Source organism: Falco biarmicus, chromosome 12 (assembly GCF_023638135.1).
Source record: "Falco biarmicus isolate bFalBia1 chromosome 12, bFalBia1.pri, whole genome shotgun sequence".
In the NCBI taxonomy this organism is placed as follows: Eukaryota; Metazoa; Chordata; class Aves; order Falconiformes; family Falconidae; genus Falco; species Falco biarmicus.
In genome coordinates, this window is record NC_079299.1 from 13,004,153 (window position 1) to 13,023,820 (window position 19,668).

At 40.3% G+C, this 19,668-nt stretch overlaps 1 long non-coding RNA gene across 1 annotated transcript in view; it reads left to right on the forward strand.

Annotated features, from left to right (window-relative positions):
* Positions 1-12,307: 12,307 nt before the first annotated feature.
* LOC130157845 (uncharacterized) overlaps positions 12,308-19,668 on the forward strand; it is a 96,817-nt gene continuing 89,456 nt past the window's right edge. The window contains exon 1 of the long non-coding RNA XR_008825059.1: positions 12,308-12,686. This is a non-coding gene — a long non-coding RNA (uncharacterized LOC130157845). The remainder of the gene's footprint in view (positions 12,687-19,668) is intronic.

The following is a 19,668-nucleotide window of genomic DNA, read 5'->3' on the forward strand; positions in this document are numbered from 1 at the left end:
GTTTCAAATCTTAAAACAGATTTTCACTGGTACATGAACTCAGTGAACTAATGTCCTATTGCATTTTAATTTCATCACTCTGACTCTTTGACTTCAAAGCCTGCTCCAGGTCTAGAGAAAAGTTCACAATCAGATCAATTTGGCTACAGAAATATGTGTTTGTTGTACATGGTCAGAAAACAGGGAGAGCTTTTAAAACAGATCAGCCAAGAACAAAGAAGGCTACTATATGTTTCGAAAGATCCATTGTATTTGTACCTGGATAACGAATAATCTGAACTAGCTCTTCACTGTTAAAGTAAGGGTGACTAATTTTTAAGGAAACAAACAGAAGAAGCCTCAGAGGTAGGTGTTTAACTGAAAATAAGTAAATCAGTAAAACAAGTATAAAACCCTGCAGGATATATTTCTTTTGTCTCCTCTCTCCCATAGCTGTGTTATTCTTTTGTTTTGTTCACCCAAAAAAGTTTTTAGGTTTGCAAATCTGTTCCACAAATTCAAGTTTTGGAGCTTTAAAATTGTGACCCGTCAAAGTTCATTCTAAGCCTGAGGGTTATATCACATTCCATAAAATTGTTAAGACTGTCCATCAGATCAGATGGAAATCTAGTAAGTGCAGTAGTATCTCACCACTTAGGAATCATGCTCAGCATTTTGTGTGGCCATCATTTGAGATAAAAGTCACTGGTGTCTGAATTCTATTATTTCACATACATCAAACTTTCCAAATCACTCCTGAGTTCCCATGTTTTAGGTTTACCCATATCTGTTATGTTACTTCGGGGAGTGTCAACTGTACTTTGACATCATGGGGAATGAGATAAAAAAGAAGTAAGATTTGGTTCATTGGAAAAGGACAGTTAGACAGTGGAACTGGTGAAAATTCAGGAGGGTAGATTTTAAGTTCTCTTTCTCTATGTTGTTGAAAGAATCCATGCAGACTGAGAAAATGATGTTATTACCACTGCACCATATAGAAACTGCAGAGCAGAAATCAGCAAGGATTATTAAGCAGAAGACCACAGGTTTTGGCCTGAACATTTTTCAGAAGTGATGCAGTCTTCTTCACTAGAAACTGCATGGGTCCAAATTTAGCACCTGATTCAGATAATTAGCCAGGTGCAAATACTGTTTTTGTGGTGGTCCATCAGATCTATCAGTCTATTCTCATTTACAGTGGAGCTCTCCGAACAGTAACAATCATTTGGCCTCTGGTGCATTGGGACAACTTCTACAATGAAGCAAGTGGTGCTCCTTACTGAACATACCTGAACTCTGGTTCTGGACCCATCTCCATCAAAATCTGCAAAGGCAGATGAGTGCTCCAGTGCTGACAAATGCCACTTCTCTTTGTGGTCCAGGGGAACTGCTGGGTACTCAAATGTTTTTCAGAGCAGGACATTTAGTAGTGTAAAAATAGATGCAGTGGCTAACTTTAGTGGCTTACTTCAAATGTCTTGATAGTCCTTATTTGGGCAAAGGAAATATTAACTTCTTTGGAGTTTTTGTGATGTGAAGGCTGCTGAATAGGCATGTAGCTATTCTTTTGTTTAATCAAGAGCAATTTGTTTATTTCTGCCATATCTTAGTGTATAATGTTATATATCCATCTGCCGCTGAATGATAGACAATCCTAAGTTGGTGTAAACCAGCAGCATCTATCAAGAATCTGGCCCTGTGCACTCACTCGCCTTATCTGAATTTCTCTAACTTTTCCTTTTCTGTGTACTACATGAAGTCTCTGCTCCTCTCGTATCTGTGCAAGAAGATTTATTTGGCAGTAAAAATGTCCTCTTAAATTGAAATTTCAGTTATGTACTTTATAGAAGTGAATAGCTTTCAATAAATCAGTCTTCCTTTCTCTTTCCTATTATTATTTATTGTTTACATTACTGCAACAGACATAGCTCCTGTAAAGCCTTTCAGCTTTAATCCAGCAGTGGGGGGAACATGTGACGTTGAAGTACAACGGAAGCAAAGGAGCAGCCGTACCTCTGAATTTTATTCCCCACCAATGGGCGAGGGACTGCTCTCTGGGTTGTCAGTCAGTATCAGAAAAAAACAGTTTTCCCTTGCATTTTGAGGCAAGAATTATTGACTCTTTTAAAGGGGTGCTAAGGGCCTAGAACAGAAGGACAAGGGTCTCAGGGCTGTGTGTGGCTGCTGCTGCAGAGGGAATGGCAGAAAGTAGGTGGTGTGCTGCGGTAAAAGTGCTGTATAAACCTCCTAGACAGTTAGGAATATCTTGTGTAAAAATCCAGATGCCCATCTGTAATCCTAGACACTTAAGTGTTTTAAAAACATGACTCTAGAAGTGTCTTCTGGGAGGAGGATTTAGGTCCTTGGTCACAGCTGAATAACCCTGTCCCTCAGAGTGCTCTGGTGTGGTGTTGGGGATGGTAAATCCCGTGCACTCAGTAAGGAGGTGTTGCTCTTGGGTAGAAAGTAAATTACATTAGTTTTGTATGCTTTCTGGTTCGTACATTGGAGATGGTAACTGTGTGCCAACAAAGGCATTTATTAAATGATTTAAGTGCATTTTGATTTGACCCCATTGATGTCTTGGGTGACTTCATCCCTCCTGTATATGTTTCACCTCTTTGTCTACACTTATTTACTGCTTGTACTGCTGAAAATAATTCAAATGCACCAGTGATCGGAAGAGCCTGACTACATGTTTTCTAAAGAAAAGCAGGACAGGTCTGTAAGATTGGCTGCAAAATGTACTTATTGGCGTGTGCTGTGGTATGGTATATACTTCGTGTCATGTGGCAGGAATCCCTGGTCTGTCCCTGCAGCTCTTCCTTATGTTGAAATTCCTTTCAACCCTGATGTTATTTCTGTCTTTATTTTTGGCAGCAGGGTTAGCAAGTTTAAATTTTGAAAGGCGGGGAATGAGAGAGAGATAGAACTGCTTGGTGAAGGGGTCAGAAAGGACAGGCTAGCTGAAAGCAGTCGGGACTGCTAATGCATTCCTCTTCCGTCTCCTCGTGGGGCAGAGGAAGGCAAAATCCTACACGCAGCCCAGAGGTCCCTTCCCCCCACTTTCATCTCACCCACCCTATAAGCTTCGTGTCAAAGCCAACCTCTTCCTGCTGGAGGATGACTGGATGCGATTCCTTTCAGAGGCTGTCAGCACTTCTCCTGTAACTGCCCTGTGGAGATGCTGTTGAGTGACATGAAACACTTTTTCTCCTGACAGGATTAGCGAGCCATCTCTCCACACTGCCCAGCTTCCCCTTCTGTCTCCACCAGCTCTCTCTATGTGGCCAGAGAGGCATGCTTGGGTCTTGGATAGCATTGAGTCACTTCTCCCGCATTTGCTACTGACAGAGCAACTCTGTTATTAGAGGAAACTTGCTCTTCACGCAGCAAATTAACCCATTTTTGAAGTGAGAACAGGAATTGTTAGTCTATGTCCATTTCTTTTGTGCCTCTCTATTTATATCTTGTGGAAACATAGGGTTTGTCCGGTGTTATGCCCAGTCCGTGGTCCTTCCAGATATGAGTTCCTGCTCTGACCACAGTCTCATCAAGCATTCCGTAGGAGGGAGAAGATGACAGTGATGGTTAGCCTGTCCCAGCAGAAATGGCATGACTAATCTCTGATAATGGAAAACTTCCCTCTTCTGGGAAGATGTATGATACAATCTTGCCAATGGGACTCCCAGAATCAGGATTTTTGTCCTGGGTGTTCATTTTCACTCCCCCAGTAACAGTGTAAGATGGGCAGAGGGATATTTTTTAGGCACTCTTGTGCATGATCAGTCTAGCAATTTGCTGGAGTGAGTCAAGAAGTTGGTACTAACTTGCCTCTCCCCTGTGCCATAGTTGAGTCTTGGTTATCCTGTCCCTCTCTCCATTATCCCCTTGACCAGTTTGTACTCTCCATTATTACTTGGCTGTATTAGGCTACTCAAGCAGGTCTTACCTTTCATATGACTACTTTCTCTTCATCCCAAAGTTAATGTGCCTTTTCTGAATGAATGCCTTGACTGTGCTTCTGTTAACTTATGCTAACCAGGGCATGCCTGCCAGGTCTTCAAAGACCAATTATCTTGCTTTGCATTTAAATATATACTTCTCTCGTTGCCAAAATACAGAATCATAGAATCGTTTAGGTTGGAAAAAGACCTTTAAGATCGTCAAGTCCAACCCTTAATGTAGCACTGCCAAGTCCACCAATTTATAGATGTGAATATGTATGAAAAAAATACAGTTATTACATGACTACATAAAATAACTAGAAAGAAGCAGCTCAATTTTTTTTCATTGCATATATAGTGGGGTTAGGATGTATTCAGCCAAGTATGTATTCAGATCATTCAGCTTGCAGTAAGCATGTGTATTGAAATCAATGTTGGGTCTCCTTACGGGCTGAACCTGGCTCTGCAAATTTACAGTACTATGTTACTACATTACAATATGCTGTCATGTTCAAACTTTTGAATTTATTAAGCAGGATGTAATATGCCAAATCTTTACAAATTACTCATTGTTTTGGTACTGGATTTTGGCAGTATTATCATTAACATAGCAAGCCAAATGACCCTTGCACTAAGTTTTCCAAGCGGATGTCAATGCAAGAAACTAATCTCAGTTTATCTCAAATTATTGTACTTTCAAATGGTTATTCCATCTATAAAGTATGGGACAGTCCATATTCATGTTATCCCAAGGGAAGCTCCTTGAAAGAACTGTGACCTCCTTGCTCTTGAAGGTTAGAGGAAAGTGTTTTCTTCCAGCTCTGCAACTCTGCTTCCATATGCTGCCAACTCTACTAATCTTGCCAAGGAAAAACAGACCTTTCCTTTCTTATTCCACCTTTAATTTGTCCTGTTCAGGTTTATTTCTGGAAAAGAGGACGTGTTTCTTCTCTAAAGCAATCTTCCCTTGCAACAACCACTCATCATGGTCTGACCATGGCTTGACCCTTTTGGAAACACTGAAATGTGAAAAAGGGCACTTGGATCCCATGGTGCTGGGCAGGCTTAAAAACACTTAGATAGATCAAAAAGGCTGAATTGCTGAGTTTTGTGGCTTCTGTTTGGATTTTTTGTTTCATTTAACCTGCAGTGTCAACGGATCCAGAGCTCTGAATGGCATACCAGACAGGAAAAGCCAGTTGGGAAATGACCTGAAACTGTTGTTGGCACTGTACTTTAAAAGTGAGCCTTTTTATTGTCTGCATAACAGTGGCTGCAGATCACTATCCCTGTGTTGCTATTAGCTGGTGCAATGCTGAGGATACTTCTGAATAATGGCATTTCATGTACAAAAAGAAAATCCAAGAAAACTCTCATTTCAGACCTGAAGTTTTGATTTTTGTATGGCAGGAATTTTTCTTCATCTGATTTTGAAGCCGAAGGAAAATTGTGTCACAGGGCCCAACTTTTCATCAAACACTTGAAATCATTTATGAGGCATGGTGAAAGGACTTCAAGAGTGCTTCAGAGAATCCTGATTATTTTCCTGACACAAGCTTCTTATATTGTCTAACTAGCGTTGCTAAGAAAGACAAAATGTTTGTCTGCTATGTAACAATTATGCCATAAAAAGAAAAAAAGGAATGAGAAAGGCAAAGGGATTATAAACCTGCAAAGGAAGCCAAGTATAGAGTGACCGTTTTTGATCTTTACTATCAAGGCACCAAGTATATGTTTTTTAATGTTCAGTTCTAGCTAAATTTAAGCTATATACTCTCCACCATATTCCCTCTAGGGAATGCAATGCCAAACGAGCACACAGTGTTCTCACATTAAAATCTTCCATCAGCATTGCTGTGGGCTGTGGGAGATATTAAGTCAGCCCGTCATCTTGCTGCTCTAGCCTGAAGAAGAGGCCAAAGTTCAACAGTTTCATTAATTCATTCAGGAAGAGAGGAAAGTAAAAACAAACCAAGTATTTGTTTTCATTGATTGTTCAGGTTTCATTGATTGTCCAGACGACCAATTCACTTTGTTGTCTTTTTCCCCTTTCCCCTTTCTCCCCTTCTAGAAATCAAGGGGTTATAGAATTTTAATGTCAGTGATGAAGATACTGAAGTACTTAAGTCGTTCCATCATAGTCAAGTTTTCCCTGAAAATTTTAGTGTTTGCTTTAGTCTTCCTTTGCTGCATTAGTTTAATTTTATCAGACATGATAGTAATTTTTAAGCATAAGCTCTTTATTTGGTTATAGTTCTTTATCCAATGAAACTTTACTACTTTTCTTTTCCTACTAGTCACTGAACAAAGACTGTGTTTCAAGAATGCTGGCTGGTTTGCAGACCTCTGGCTGTATGAGATAGCTCCTTCTCTCTGAAAATGCAACCTCACGTAGCACAGAGCAATTAAACTGTTGGGAAATCTGAGAAACCCTGTGGTCACAGGAGATGCAATCCTACATTGACGGCAAAACTCTCTGCCAGATGAAATAAAAATAGCTATTAATTTCACCATGTTAGGAGCTAAGAGCACATACAGGAGCCAAGCTCAGAAGTCATCCCTTTGTACAGGCTTTCCCCCAAACATAAATGCAATCATGCTGTCAAATAAAAAGGGAGGCAACAATCTTAACACAAGACACTGCTGTTGCACTTGTATAATCTGAAGAAATGCTTGGTCTGAGACTAATGTGTACCAGTTTGAGAACCCCACTGGTAACTCAGAGATCATATTCACTGTGTTAATACAGAGTTTGCCCTTACAAATTTATGAAAGTTACAGCAATGGGACCAAAGAAATGAAAGGAGGGCTGGACCAGAAATGTGGAGGATAGCAGTAGCTTACCTTGATTAACTTGGTAGTTCAGGAGTTCAAGCGAAGTTTGTGACTGCTGTTCTTTGTTTTTCTTCTACAGAGCAATTTCCCTTATCCTCTTCTTCCTCTTTCATGTTATTTATTTTCTAGTAACACTGACCTTCTGCATTGAAAAATAGTTTCCTCCTCAAAGAAAGACTTTTCCATGTGAAAAAGTTGTTCTTGTTATGCGAATTTACATTTTATAAATGTATTTTCTTGTCGGTTTTTCTGGCTTGTGTCTAAAACTGCATTTTAGATTTTAGGTAAATGCTTCAAAAGTGCGTGACTTGGAAGCCTGTGTTCCCTGGTTTTCATTAAGATCTGAATTAGTCTTTTAAGCCAGATTTGAAAATAAAGCTGAGTCTCATAAGTCACTTAGGTGCTCTTCAAATTTACTTTTAGGGTAAATCCTGAATGCAGTTTTTTTCCCTGTGTATTGTTTATAATGATAATCTAATGTTTAGCCAATGCTTGGCTGTGGAACAACAGAGAGTTGTGAGATGACCAAGCTCATTTCCTGAGTTGCATCTTTTTGTTTTCATAGCAAGTCTTTACTTAACATTTCATTTAACAAGCCTTGTGGACTATCTCTTGATTAAATTCTGCATGTTTCCTGCCACTTGCATGAACTGAGAAATGTAACCTTAAAGCCAGAGCCAATATAAATATTTTTTCATAGAGTGATGTAACAACCAGCATTTTGTTTCACAAAATTCAGACTTATTAGAAACTGTGAAACTTTCCTTCATTTTCAGTTTGTCCTGAAAAAGCATTTCAGGCGCTTGCTTATATAAATGGGGAAGCTGGGAAGCATTGTGGGAAATTAATGTGGAGTCACTATTGGAAAAAAATGGTTAAACTTTCAGAAGGAAGATTGGGATATCAGTATTAAGATTAAGTTAAAGTCTGGCCTAGGATAACCTGTGTGCATTGCACTTAATGTGTGTGTAAAGTGAGACTCCCCTTGTATTATTTGTTTGCTGCTGGTATGGCCATTGCTATGGAGCCAAGTTATAAAAACCTTCATCTAATTTGCTTTGCAATTGAAATCAACTAATACTTTTTCCTCCCTGCATAGTTCCTGGATTTAATTACTAAATTTGTAGGGCACATACTCTTAGATTTCATAGTAGAAACCTGGAGTGACTTTTGCTGAGTGAAGTTACTCTGCAAATGTGCTTGTGTAGAGATCAGCAGCTAGTCCAGAAGAAGAGAGTCATAGTGGGTATTTCTAGAAATTGTGGTTGATGGTAATATCAAGACCAAGATAAAATGGAATTAGAGTTTAAGGGAGAAGTTTGCACTATAGGCATAGTTTTAGGGAAGAGGCCATCTGAGACAGTCAAGACTGAAGACTGTCACCATGGGATATGCCCCTGAGAGGTTCAGCCAAAGGACTTGAATGTTGGAAGTTTTTCAGTTTCTTGTTTTTTATTTTTTTCTTTTTCTTTTTCTTTTTTTTTCTCAAACAGTGTAAGATTAATTTATAGTGTTTGAGTAGGGGGGAAGTTGAGGGATGGGGTCAAATTGATGGCAAGCTGCCAAAATCTGCTTAACTTCTTTATCAAAAGAAAAATAAACTTTTATCTGCTTTTCTGATGTCTTTGAGTGTGAAAATGGGTGTGTTGCAAACTGAATGCAAAGCTGCCCAACAGCAATGAATTTCAAATTCTTAAAGTTTATGGGACATTATTAAACCTGTAGTTATGGTGGTATGTTAACAATTGCTGAGTTTTACTAGCTTTACTTGACTTTGCTTTAAAAAAAATGAAAAATCTTGGTGAATAGTTGCTGCTCTAAGTTTCCAGTGGTCAATGTTCAATTGCTGCTTGGATTTCTCTGCTGATTGTTTTGATTTGCTGCTCAAAGGCCAACATGTAATTCACTCAGTCTGGTTCCTGAGTCTGATTACAATTTTTATAGTGCCATCTCCCAGTCTCAGTCTTTATAGGTTTTTTTGATTGGTGTAGGGCCATTGCAGTTTGGTTTTCTATTGCAAACTTTCAGTGAGATGTGCCAGGTCTGCAAGATGGTCCCTATTTTTTCCCCTTCTATCTGGTTGTTGTAAAACTGCACTTCTTCAAGGACGCCAAAGCTCCCAAAATATTCTAATTTATTTTTTGATATCCCAGTTAATCATGGTCCTACTAAGTTCCCCAGTAACTGAATTTGCCTGACTCTTCTGTCCATTTTCATAAAAATATTCTTGTAAGACGCCATTAAATAAGACACTATTTTCAGTCACTTTAGCTTTGCCAGACTTCAACTGTTATGTTTAAATTTTTGTCAGGTATCTGCATCACCTAGGATGTGTTTGCTTGGACAAAAAATACACCAACATATTCCAGCATTTTTCAGAGTAATGCAAAGGAAAAAATACCCTTTTTAATTTATATTTTAACTGTTAGGTATTAAAAAGATTCTAAAAGTATTTGTAGCTACGTGCTTTGAATCTGAGACCTGACAAAGCCAGAGGTTTGAGTATTTGGGCCAGAAATATAACTTTTGACATCTACCCTAGAAAATCTTAGCTTATTTGATGGAATTACCACCTTTTTTTAGAAATCAGATCTCAAAACATTTTGGAAATGTTTTAGCTTGTGACGTCTGAATTATATGAAGCATTGACATTTCCTGAGTGTTGAAAATTTCAGTTTTGCTCAGCTATCATCAAGGTAATTTCTTCTTTGATACCAGTTTGTAGGAAAATGCCTTTGGATATCGTATTTTGAAGCTACTGGGAGCACCACTGAAAACACCAAGAAGTCAATTCCCAATTCTAATTTCTGGAAGATTTTATGTAAGCATGGTAAAAAGGAAAAAGAAGCCCATTGTCATATGAAGACACTTCCTCTTCCCTCATGGTTAAATTACTCATGGTGGATGCGGCAGGGTTTGGTGATGAAGGTGTGCTACAGCTGTGCAGTTGAAGATCCTGTCATGTAATGAATACACTGGAAAGGCTGAATGAAAACACTGGAAAGGGACAGATAAGGGTTTTCCTAAATGTTAGGTTTGTCACAGGCAAAATAGTCTTGGGAAAATTTACTTAATTTATTGCCAGTTAACATAAGCTTTTAATTGCTGATTCAAGTATTGAGAAAAAAAGGCAATTAAATGAACACTTGGGCAAACGCCTTTCCTCACCCTCCTGCAGGCTTGGCTGTGGTCCGACTCCTCTCCTCCTCCTTCCCAGTCTCAGCCTCCCCCGTCACCACACGCGTTTCCACAGTCTCCTGGTCCCCTCAGTGAGGTGACAGGTGGCACAACAGATTGGGGTCATTGGCCTAATGGCTTCCTGCCAGTCCTTGCTTTTCTTCTGCACCAGCGTGGGTCACCCATGGCTGCAGCCCCTCAAGGGTGTCCCTGTTTGGGTATGGGGTGCCCATGGGCCGTGGTCCTTCAGAGGTGTCCCTGGCCTGGTGTGGGGCCCACACCCTCAGGGGTGTACCTGCCCTACTCAGGGGTGACCTCCAGCCTTCTGGGGGTGTCCCTGCCCTGCTTGGGGATGACCTCATCCCTCTGGGGATCCCTCCTCTGTCAGGGAGCACCTCCTTCTGAAAGCGTGTCTCCGGCCATATCACCAGTGATGCTGCCTTACCCGTGTATCCTTCAGTTTGTTTCCTTTTCTTTCTCAAAACATGTCCCTTCCTCACATGTGTCCTGCTCCAGTGGCTACTTTCCTTAGCTATGGCTGGGCAGAGGTGTGAAGAGGTGTAGTTCTGAGGTGCTCACCATGATGTCGAAGCCAGCAAGACCTGGTGGCGACCAGCCGCGGGCCTCCTCCATACGGGGCCCTGCAGCCTCCGGGTACACCCAGCAGAACTTTAGGAAACATTTCCTAACTTACCAGTTCTTGGCTTTGCACCTTAAATATATTTTTTGTAAATACAGGGCTTGCTATAAATCTGTTTTCAGAGCATCTGAATATGAAGCCATGTAGACAGGTATGTTATTTGGAATTGGGTTCTGCTGAGCAGAAGTGCTTTCACACAGTGGCGCTTTGTGTTGTGGTGACGGGCCAAGACACCTCACGAGCAGGTGTGTGCTAATTAAGCTTGACGTGATTAAAAGTCCCTGAAAAATCTGAAGACGATTCATTACAAAAAAAAATCTGAAGACATTATGTTACAGGAATTTGAGTTGCTTTTTCCTGGTTGGGGTCTTTCTTGCTACCAATAACCTGTTGAATAACTTGAGCTGAGAGCAGTGTAAGTGAGCACACCCAGACACCTGAGTCCTGGAGAAGGCATTTGGGTTTGGTACGTTTGGTAGAGACCTAACTCTTTGATTCTCCTTGTGTTTTGCTACTGCGTGGAATTTTGCTTTACCAGATTTTCTATGCTTTTTTTTCAAAAATCACAGTTAAAGTTTTGAGAAGAAAAAGAGAAATGAAATATCCTTTCCAATATTTTCTGATTCTGGGACTGAAAAGCTGCTACAGCTTAATTTATCCCTCTAAACATTAGGCACTGTTATTTGAAAATGTGAGAAGTAGGATGGCAGTGTCCAACAAAAGCATGGGTTTTGCTAGGAATGTGAGAATACAGAACTGGCAGAAGCAGGGATGAATATTATAATATTTTTATCCTGCAACTTTATGTTGATTTTTAAACACAGTTCTAATGAAAATAGTATCCTCGCTTATAGCTGAACTGCCGTCCGCTCCCTTTGTGCAAAACACCAATTGATATAAGTGAGTTATGCCAGCAAGAAATAAAGATAGAATATGTTATTTGAAATCCATGCTTGTCAGATAAAAGGGGGAATAAATTATTATGTACCTTTGAAAAAAAAAAAAAACATTAAAAATACAAACAGTGAAGAGAAAAGCATTGGGTGAAGAAATACAGTTAAAAGAGCACATCTGTTTTAAATTCTTATTTGGGGCGAGAAAGTCCCCACATATGTTTTTATTTTAAATTTGCATGTGTGTTGTTATCCTTGTGTTAACTATTAGGTAAATAAAAGTATTGAGAATCCATTTTTCAGTGAAGTTTGGTTAGGAGTATTTGTACACATTGTGAGAGAGATAATTTGAAAGCTAATTGAAGCTTTGTGAGGAACCAATTCCCTGCAGGTCCCTTAGTTTAAAATACCTGTCTTTTGTGTACTAGTGTTGACCAAAGGCATTTATTTATTTTGGAAATGAAATAATTTTACCCTTCAGTTTGCATTTTTGACATGTCTTGCTGAAGTACAGCATAACACAGAACCATGTCACAGCTCCAGCTGTAACAAGAACTGAACTGTAGATGAAAACACATTTGGTTTTGGTTAATGAGGTACATATATTTAGTCTTGATTGGTTCAGATAGTGATTTTCAATATACTCTTTTAAATTTAATAAGTTTTCTACTGAATAGATAGGGGATCTCACGCTAATAAACCTAGCCATTTGAGCATAAGTAGGAGTGAAATTCCAGTGCCATTGAAATCTGTGCTAAAAAGTCTACCAGTTTCCTTCAGTGGAACTTGTGTTTTACCTCACAGCCATTGTAAGGGTCTCCCAATCTTGGTCTGCACTTTTATAAAGATATGTGGTGAAAAAGTATATACTATTTCATGTTGCATGATCCCTGACATTAGAAAAACTACTTGCATGAGGGTCTAGAACCATCCTGTTCTGATTTTGTCATCAAATAAAAGTGCGTAAATTCGAAGCCTTGACCTTTTCAAGGTCAGCAAGAGAGACTGGAGAATTTATCCCACCTGGGATCTGATTCATCCTCTGCAGGTGATGCTGGAGGAAGCTTCCTTGTACAACGTGCAGGTGGGAGAAGCCAGACCATGGAGCTGCCCATTACTTCTGTGCTTCTCTGGAGAGCTCAAGGGGGCATTGATCGGCTCTGTCTCAGGCACTCTGAGGAACAGTCACTGGAATATCACAGAACAGGAGTCAAGGTGGGACTTTTGAAATTACTCCCCAAGCAACTGGCCAGCATGAGCTCACCTCCTGATATAAACTAGGAGAGCACACAGGAGAGAAGGAATTTTAACTCTGTGTTTTGCAGAAGCTAGAATTGCATTGGGCACTGGGCTTTGAATGAAAATAACTCCATGGACTCATGCTCTCTTCTTCACTGTAGAAAAGTTAGTGATTCAGTATCATTACCTCTGCCACTTTATTACTCCAAGAAAGAGTTATAAAAAGAAGCTATAGAGTCATTAGAGAACTCTATTAAAACCATCGCTGTTCCTCGAACTGCTGCAGGAAAAAAAGAAGGCTTTTGGACCAAAGATTTCTCTCCAAGATTTTTACCCTCTGTAGAGACGAAGAAGGCTAAAAAAGAAATCCCTGTCTGTAGTTCTTGCCAAATAGGCATGGCTTCAGTGTTTGGAGAATCCCTCTTGGGAGATCAGTAATGGTTTGATGTAGAAAGATTTATGGGCACTTAAAACTTATAATGAAACTGTTATCTTTGCTCTCTCTCCTCTTTCTAAATCATATAAAGTCAGGTGGTATGTACTCACAGTAGTATTAATAACTGTCAAGTCAGATATAAAGCAAAAAATATTCCTGACCTGGGTAAAAATTAGAGCTGAGGATGAAAACTGTCAGTGAAGAAGTTTTTTTTGTGTTGTCTCCAATAGTAAGGTGCTGCTCTTGCAAGTAATTCTCTATAAGAAGATCTTGTGCCAAGTCTCATTAACTTCAGCAGGAGCTTCGTGAGAGCCTGGGGATCCTGCCTTTCAGAGCAATTATGTGACTGGAGGCTGAGATGGAGAAAGAGCATTGTATGTTGGAGGGCACGGTGGGGGAGCTGCTGGCAGAGGGAAGTAAGCAGGGAAGAAGTGAAGGGGGAGATAGAAAGGTAGTAATGCCATTACCATCAGAAGATCTTTCTTGGGTTAAAATCCCCCTGAAATGCTGTTATTTTTTTCTAAAATATAGCCTTAATAATCCTGGATTGCCAGGGATCAATCCTGTCTCCACTGAGGGCGCTGAAGCCTGATGGTTGGTTTTACAAACCAGGGGTTTCAGCCCCTATCAGGTCATTCACATATGTGCATTTCTGACTCGCACAAGGTTGCCAGAGTATTGCAGGGTTGGTTTATATCCTCCCTTATTTCTATGCTAAGATGGAAACATTTTGAAACCCAATTCAGAAAAGTGAAATTCTGAAAGAAAACACAGAAGTTCCTGTTAAATACTCTGGAGCTTGTGTAGGATTATAAAAAATCTCCAAGCTGGCTTGAAAAGTGTGGGAGACTGAGGATAGATCACCCTATCTGTTTTTAGACTTTTTCCACCATTAGCTATCAAAAATTGCTGCTGGTGGTAATCATTGCAACTGATGCTCTTAAGAGTGGAAATTCAGTTTGTCAGACTGAGGTATCCAGAGAGAGAAGATGAGAATATACATTGAAACCCACGGTTTCCCTTTTCTCCATGTATTTACTCATCAAGGCAAAATTTTTCTTCTTTACTTCATTTTCTCCTACCTTATTTAAGATCCTTAATTAGAAAGTTGGTTTGCTTAGTGTTGGGACTGCCCTGCTAGCCTCATCCTGAGCCCAGTCCTACATTCTGTTCCACAGAGGCCAGGACCATCCATGCCAGAGAAGGTTTCATGAATTGTTGAGATCGGTGTTGCTAAAAAAGCTGTCTTTAGCTATGTACATTTCTTCTTTCCTTTCACCCCTTTTTTATTAAGGTTTTGCTGATGTGGCATAGTTTGTGTGCTTGTCATTAGTAATAATTAAAAAATAGTATCTACAAGTTTGAAAAGGCTGACTGAAAACAGGAGTATATGGGGGTTTTGTGCATTCAGAGTTAATATGTATATTCCCCACCGCTCCCCCCCCCACCCCCCCGTGGCTAAACACTTTTAACCTTCTTTCCTAAATCTTATTCTGTGCTCCATATGTATGAGAACTCATTTTGAACACTTACTGTTAATTTTGATGATTGGTGTAAAAGAGGAGCATGGAATCCAGGTCAGTTGGATTGAATCCATGGGAAAATGCCCCTAAAAATTAATTTATGGTGGATGGGATTGATGCTGAAAAGGCTGACTTAATTTGTTTCATTATGTTTGGAGAATGAAGCTGAAGGCTTGACAGCACCAAACTGAGGTGGGCACAGCAAAGCCCAGTTCTTGGCAATCTTCACTCCCAGGTTTGGCCATGCATCTCTTTAATGATAGGTAATGTGCTGTTCTTTGGCAGCTCCTGAACAAAATCCTGAATTGATTTTGCACCCAGGGGAGAGTACAAATCATCAGCGCGATGCTGTTGATGGGTGTTTATTTTTCAGAAACTTCAGTAGTGCAAAGAAATAGTTCTGGAATGTAGGCTGAAGGGAGGGACAGGAGAAAAGGGGTAGCTGGAGTAGGAAAAGAGGCAGTTTCTTACCACTGTGTCCAAGGAAGAATGGAGACTGAGGGCTGAAGAGTGGGTACTACTTAACCTGTGGAAAGCGTGCGTCCTTAGCAGGGATTTGTCCTTCCACATACACTGTACCTGTTTAGTGCTTAGCGTGCGACTGTCTGCTGATAATAAAAGGATGTCAGCAAATTAATTTCTGTTTGAGATAATCTTTAAGCTTCTAAGTGGCATAATTTCTTTTTTTATGCCTTCATTAGATCAAGTACAAAGTACGTTTTTTTATTTAACTTTAATGTCAGAATAGCTCTCAAATACGTTATTGGGAGAACTTTTTTCATGAGCAGAAGCATTAAGTGCTGCCCCTTCTGATTTGGCTAATGAAGGGAATGACTAATGAAGTGAGAATGTGAGAGTTCACACATAATTTCATTCTATTTGAATTTGAAAATGCTGAGCTGCAAAAGTGCTAAGAATTTCCATTTGTGGAAGAAAGAGGAAGATGACTATTAGAACACAGCTCCTACTTCAAACCTATTGCAACGATTTTCATTAGCATTGCTACTTTTGTTGTAGGAAAGCGTAGAGCTGAAAATATTTTTCTATTTTAGACAAAGGCAGCTGTGTTTCTGACTCAGTGAATGCTGGTGCTGTCTATGTCTTCATATGTGATTTTGACACTCTAGATCTATCAAAAGAAAAACTGAGGGTTTGGCATCTAAATAACGATGGGAATCTACCTCCTTTGTCATCAAAACTCAATTTTGGGAAAAAGGAATTTTCTTTAAAAATAACATGTTTAAGTCTATTTATAGATTCAGCCAAATTTCAGAACTAAAGGCATGTGCAACTGCTAGCACCTTGTGGTACAGCAGACAGCAATGCTGTAAACTGCTATTACCCATGCAAATGGTGTTTCCATATCAAACATGGAGAAGTCTTTGGCCACTTAGGCGTTTACAAGCACACAACGTGTGCATGTTTATGACTATGCAACGGTAAATGGACTTTGGCCGCGGAAATGTTGTCAATAAAGTGCAAAACCATCGATGTATACATAAGCGCATTCCCTGCTTATTAGCGACCTGCTATAAACCCCTGTTGACATAGCTATTGGTTGTGCGTAATCATCGTGCGCATTTTTAACTATCACATTAAGATTCCCAGGTTCTTGTAAAATCAGTCACTACAGTATTTTCTTTTTTTATTAATACCTGTGTGTATGAGGTGTCTGACAGAGTTATTATCCACTTTGGTGATGAAAAACTCCTGCCGAGGTCCAGGAGAACAGGATTGTAAAGACCAGCATGATGTCTGTCTTATAAAGCGCTCATTCTTCTGACTGACCATCTGTGTGTGAAAAAGGACTGCTATTACGCAGCAGTAGTTTTGTTGAGTTTGGCCTTGATTTCTTTTTTCCAGGCTCTGCCTAGCAGAAAGGGAGGGAGAGAAGGGAAAAAGTGAATTTCATTGGGGAATGGAGGAGGTGGGGGTGGAGGGAAGGAGGGCTGAAAGCTTAAAAAATGAGTGACTGGTAGAAGAGTACAGTAAAGTCAGTGAATAATTTTACTGTCCTGGTCTAGCAGCTTGGGAATGTGCCATGCTAAACAATAACATCTTCCAAGCGAGAAAGGCAGAGAGGGAGGGGAAACTTAGGGTGAAGCATGGGGAGGGGACTGGAGGCAAGAGGGGGATTGGATCCTTGAGTACAGTCATTGCCAGTCCTTGGATCAGCTACTTTTTATTTTTCTTAATTTTTTTCGTTAAATATTTGACACTGAGTCAATGCCCAGGATATAAAAATCTGTACTAGCCTGTTACCATTGCCTGACAACTGACATTACAGGTAGGCTACTGGCTTCAGATTTTGCCCACATAAATTAAATCATTATTGTTTCTTTGGAGCCTTATGGACCTCACTTTTCTAAAATCATCATATGGCACACAAGATCTAGAGGCAGGGCTCCAGGAAAGATGTAGGGCTGCCATGTAACTTGGTCTGGATCTTTTTAAATTTTCTTACCATCTGCCTACTGAAAATGTTATCCAGGGCCTTTTGAAGGCTTCATAGATTTATCCATGTTTACCAAATGTCTAATAGGCACTAATAGCTTATCAACTGAGACACCTCCTGCCAGTTTCTCTTAGCCAGGACTACAGTGCACATCTGGGATTTCGGCACAGAGGGCATCTTGATCAGTGTGCTGAGCTGCTAGAAAAAATTAAAGTAACTATGCTTGCACTGTGCAGTTACTGGGTGCCTTGGCAAGAAGTATGCTGCTTTGGGAAGCTTTGGGTAAACCTTATGGAGCGTGTCCTGCTCTGTTCCAGGCCGTTTTCTATGCCCAGTTAGCAACAGTGGCATGCTGCAGGAGTTTTGGTTTCATGTGTGCCATGCAGGATAGAGGAGGCTTTCAGGGCATGGTGGCCCAGAACAAAGGGGCTGTCAGTTCGCTGTTGGAGAAGCCTTCTTGCCCTGACAGAGATGGTATATGAGGCTTGGGCAGTGGCCACCCACAGCCTGGGTTTGGGCTCACATGAATACAATTTTTGTGGTATCTTGCAGACATCTGGTTTGGAGGAAACTGATGCTGTGACTGAATGTGGCCCTCAGTTCTTAGTTTAATTAAAAGTTAAACTGCAACAGGTCTGATGCACCATCTGGTGAGAAGATGTACTGTGTGTGCCTGGTTATACATGTGTGGTGTGCCCCTCCTCTTCCCCCAGCGCCAACACACCGGGACAGCGACATCGAACTGCTGCTGGAGCCGCAGGGGGTTTCATGCTTAAGCCTGCCTTTCATCAGTGGCTGAACAGGCCCCATGAGACACATTTCTCTGGAAAAGGTGCAGCAAACATGAGTTTCAGCTGCCAGATTGACTAGCAGGTTTTTCTGGAGGATATGAAACTGTAGCAGGCTCTGGGTTTGGCATGCAGGAGGATGGATGGAACTAAAAACCTGAGAACATTGCTGGGATATTGGATAATTTCAGGCATTTGAGCCAACGGTGATAGGAGGCAAATCCTGGATCAACACTGAACTGGTGTGAAAAAAACCTGGAAATCAAAAAGCCAAACAAGAAACATATAAAAGAGATAGGAAGCTAAGCTTCCTATGTCAGTTTTTTTCTTAAAGAGATAACATGTATCATAGCATTGATGGAGACCTAGCAAGGAGGTGAGAGAGAGACGTGTTGCTTTACTAACTCATAACCCATGTCAGTTAAGAGGTATTTCATGCTTTTATGAGGATGGATTTGGCAAGCCTCCAAGAAATGGGTGAAAGTCATGTAGAAAACACTTCCCCAATTAGCTAGAACATCACAATGATGTAATTGAAGGACTGGCAATCACAGGAGGGGGAAGTTACTGACAAAAATCTGTTCCATGTTACTCAGATTATTCCTGATCTAAAAATGGGGATAAGCAGTAAAAGGACAGGATTTGCTAATGACACAAAACTATTCAGGAACATCTGAACTCAAATCAATCCCGGGGAGCTGCAGATGCTATTAGGATGCTGAATGGCTGAATCTTGTTTCTCAGATTATTTTCTAACCTTAATAAATGAAGAGTGAAGAAACTAGCTTAAATTCTATATATGCCATGAGTAGCAGGAATATATAGCTATTAGTAAATTCTATATATGCCATGAGTAGCAGGAAACAGCTATTCCCATCTGGGGGAAGCACCTGAGGTGTCATTATGGCTAGCTCTGACAACATCACTTCAAAACAATGGCAGAGCCAGCTAGAATGCTAGGAGTTGGTAGGAAGGGAATAGAAATCAAAGTATAGAGCATCATGCCACAGAGCATTCACACCTAGTCTTCTATGTGAAACTCTGGAAATACTGTAATTTAAAAATCCCAAAGATTTTAAGAAGAAACGGAGAAATAGATCATAAGGATGCTATGGAATGAATTCTACATGACAAAGAGCTTGATGGACTTCCTGTGCTGTAAAAGAGTGACTGTGGGGGAAAGACGATCATTATATTTAAAAGCAGCAAGGGTGAATGAAGGACAGAGGAAGTGAATAAGGAGCTATTTCTGTATTCATTTTCTAACTAAACAGAACTACAAACACTCACTGAAATTCTCATAGCTGATTTTAAACAAGCAAAAGGAAGGGCGATGAAGTCATGGACCTCATTGCCACAGGATGTTGTCTTGGACAAAAGCATAAGCAGGTTCAGAAAAGGATTAGGCAAATTAAATGAGGATGCGTTCATGAGTCTCTAATAAACATGGTGGTGCAGGTGAGAACTCTCAGTTCAGGTAGTCTCTAAGCTGGTAGCTGAATGGATACAGCAGGGAAAGGATTGCTCTGTATATACCCCTTTTCTTATAGCTGTTATTAGACCAGACTACATAGACCTTTGTTTGGCTCCGTATGGCAGTCCCAGGTTATGAAATACACTTTTTTTCCTACTTTGTAGCATAAGAAGCGACTGCTTGTCAGCCCGGTACAAATGGCAGAACACATCGCCGGATGAATGGGGAGGGTGTTTCTGGAGGGTGTTTTGTGAGGAGGTGGGCCCTGCACAGTGTGCTAGG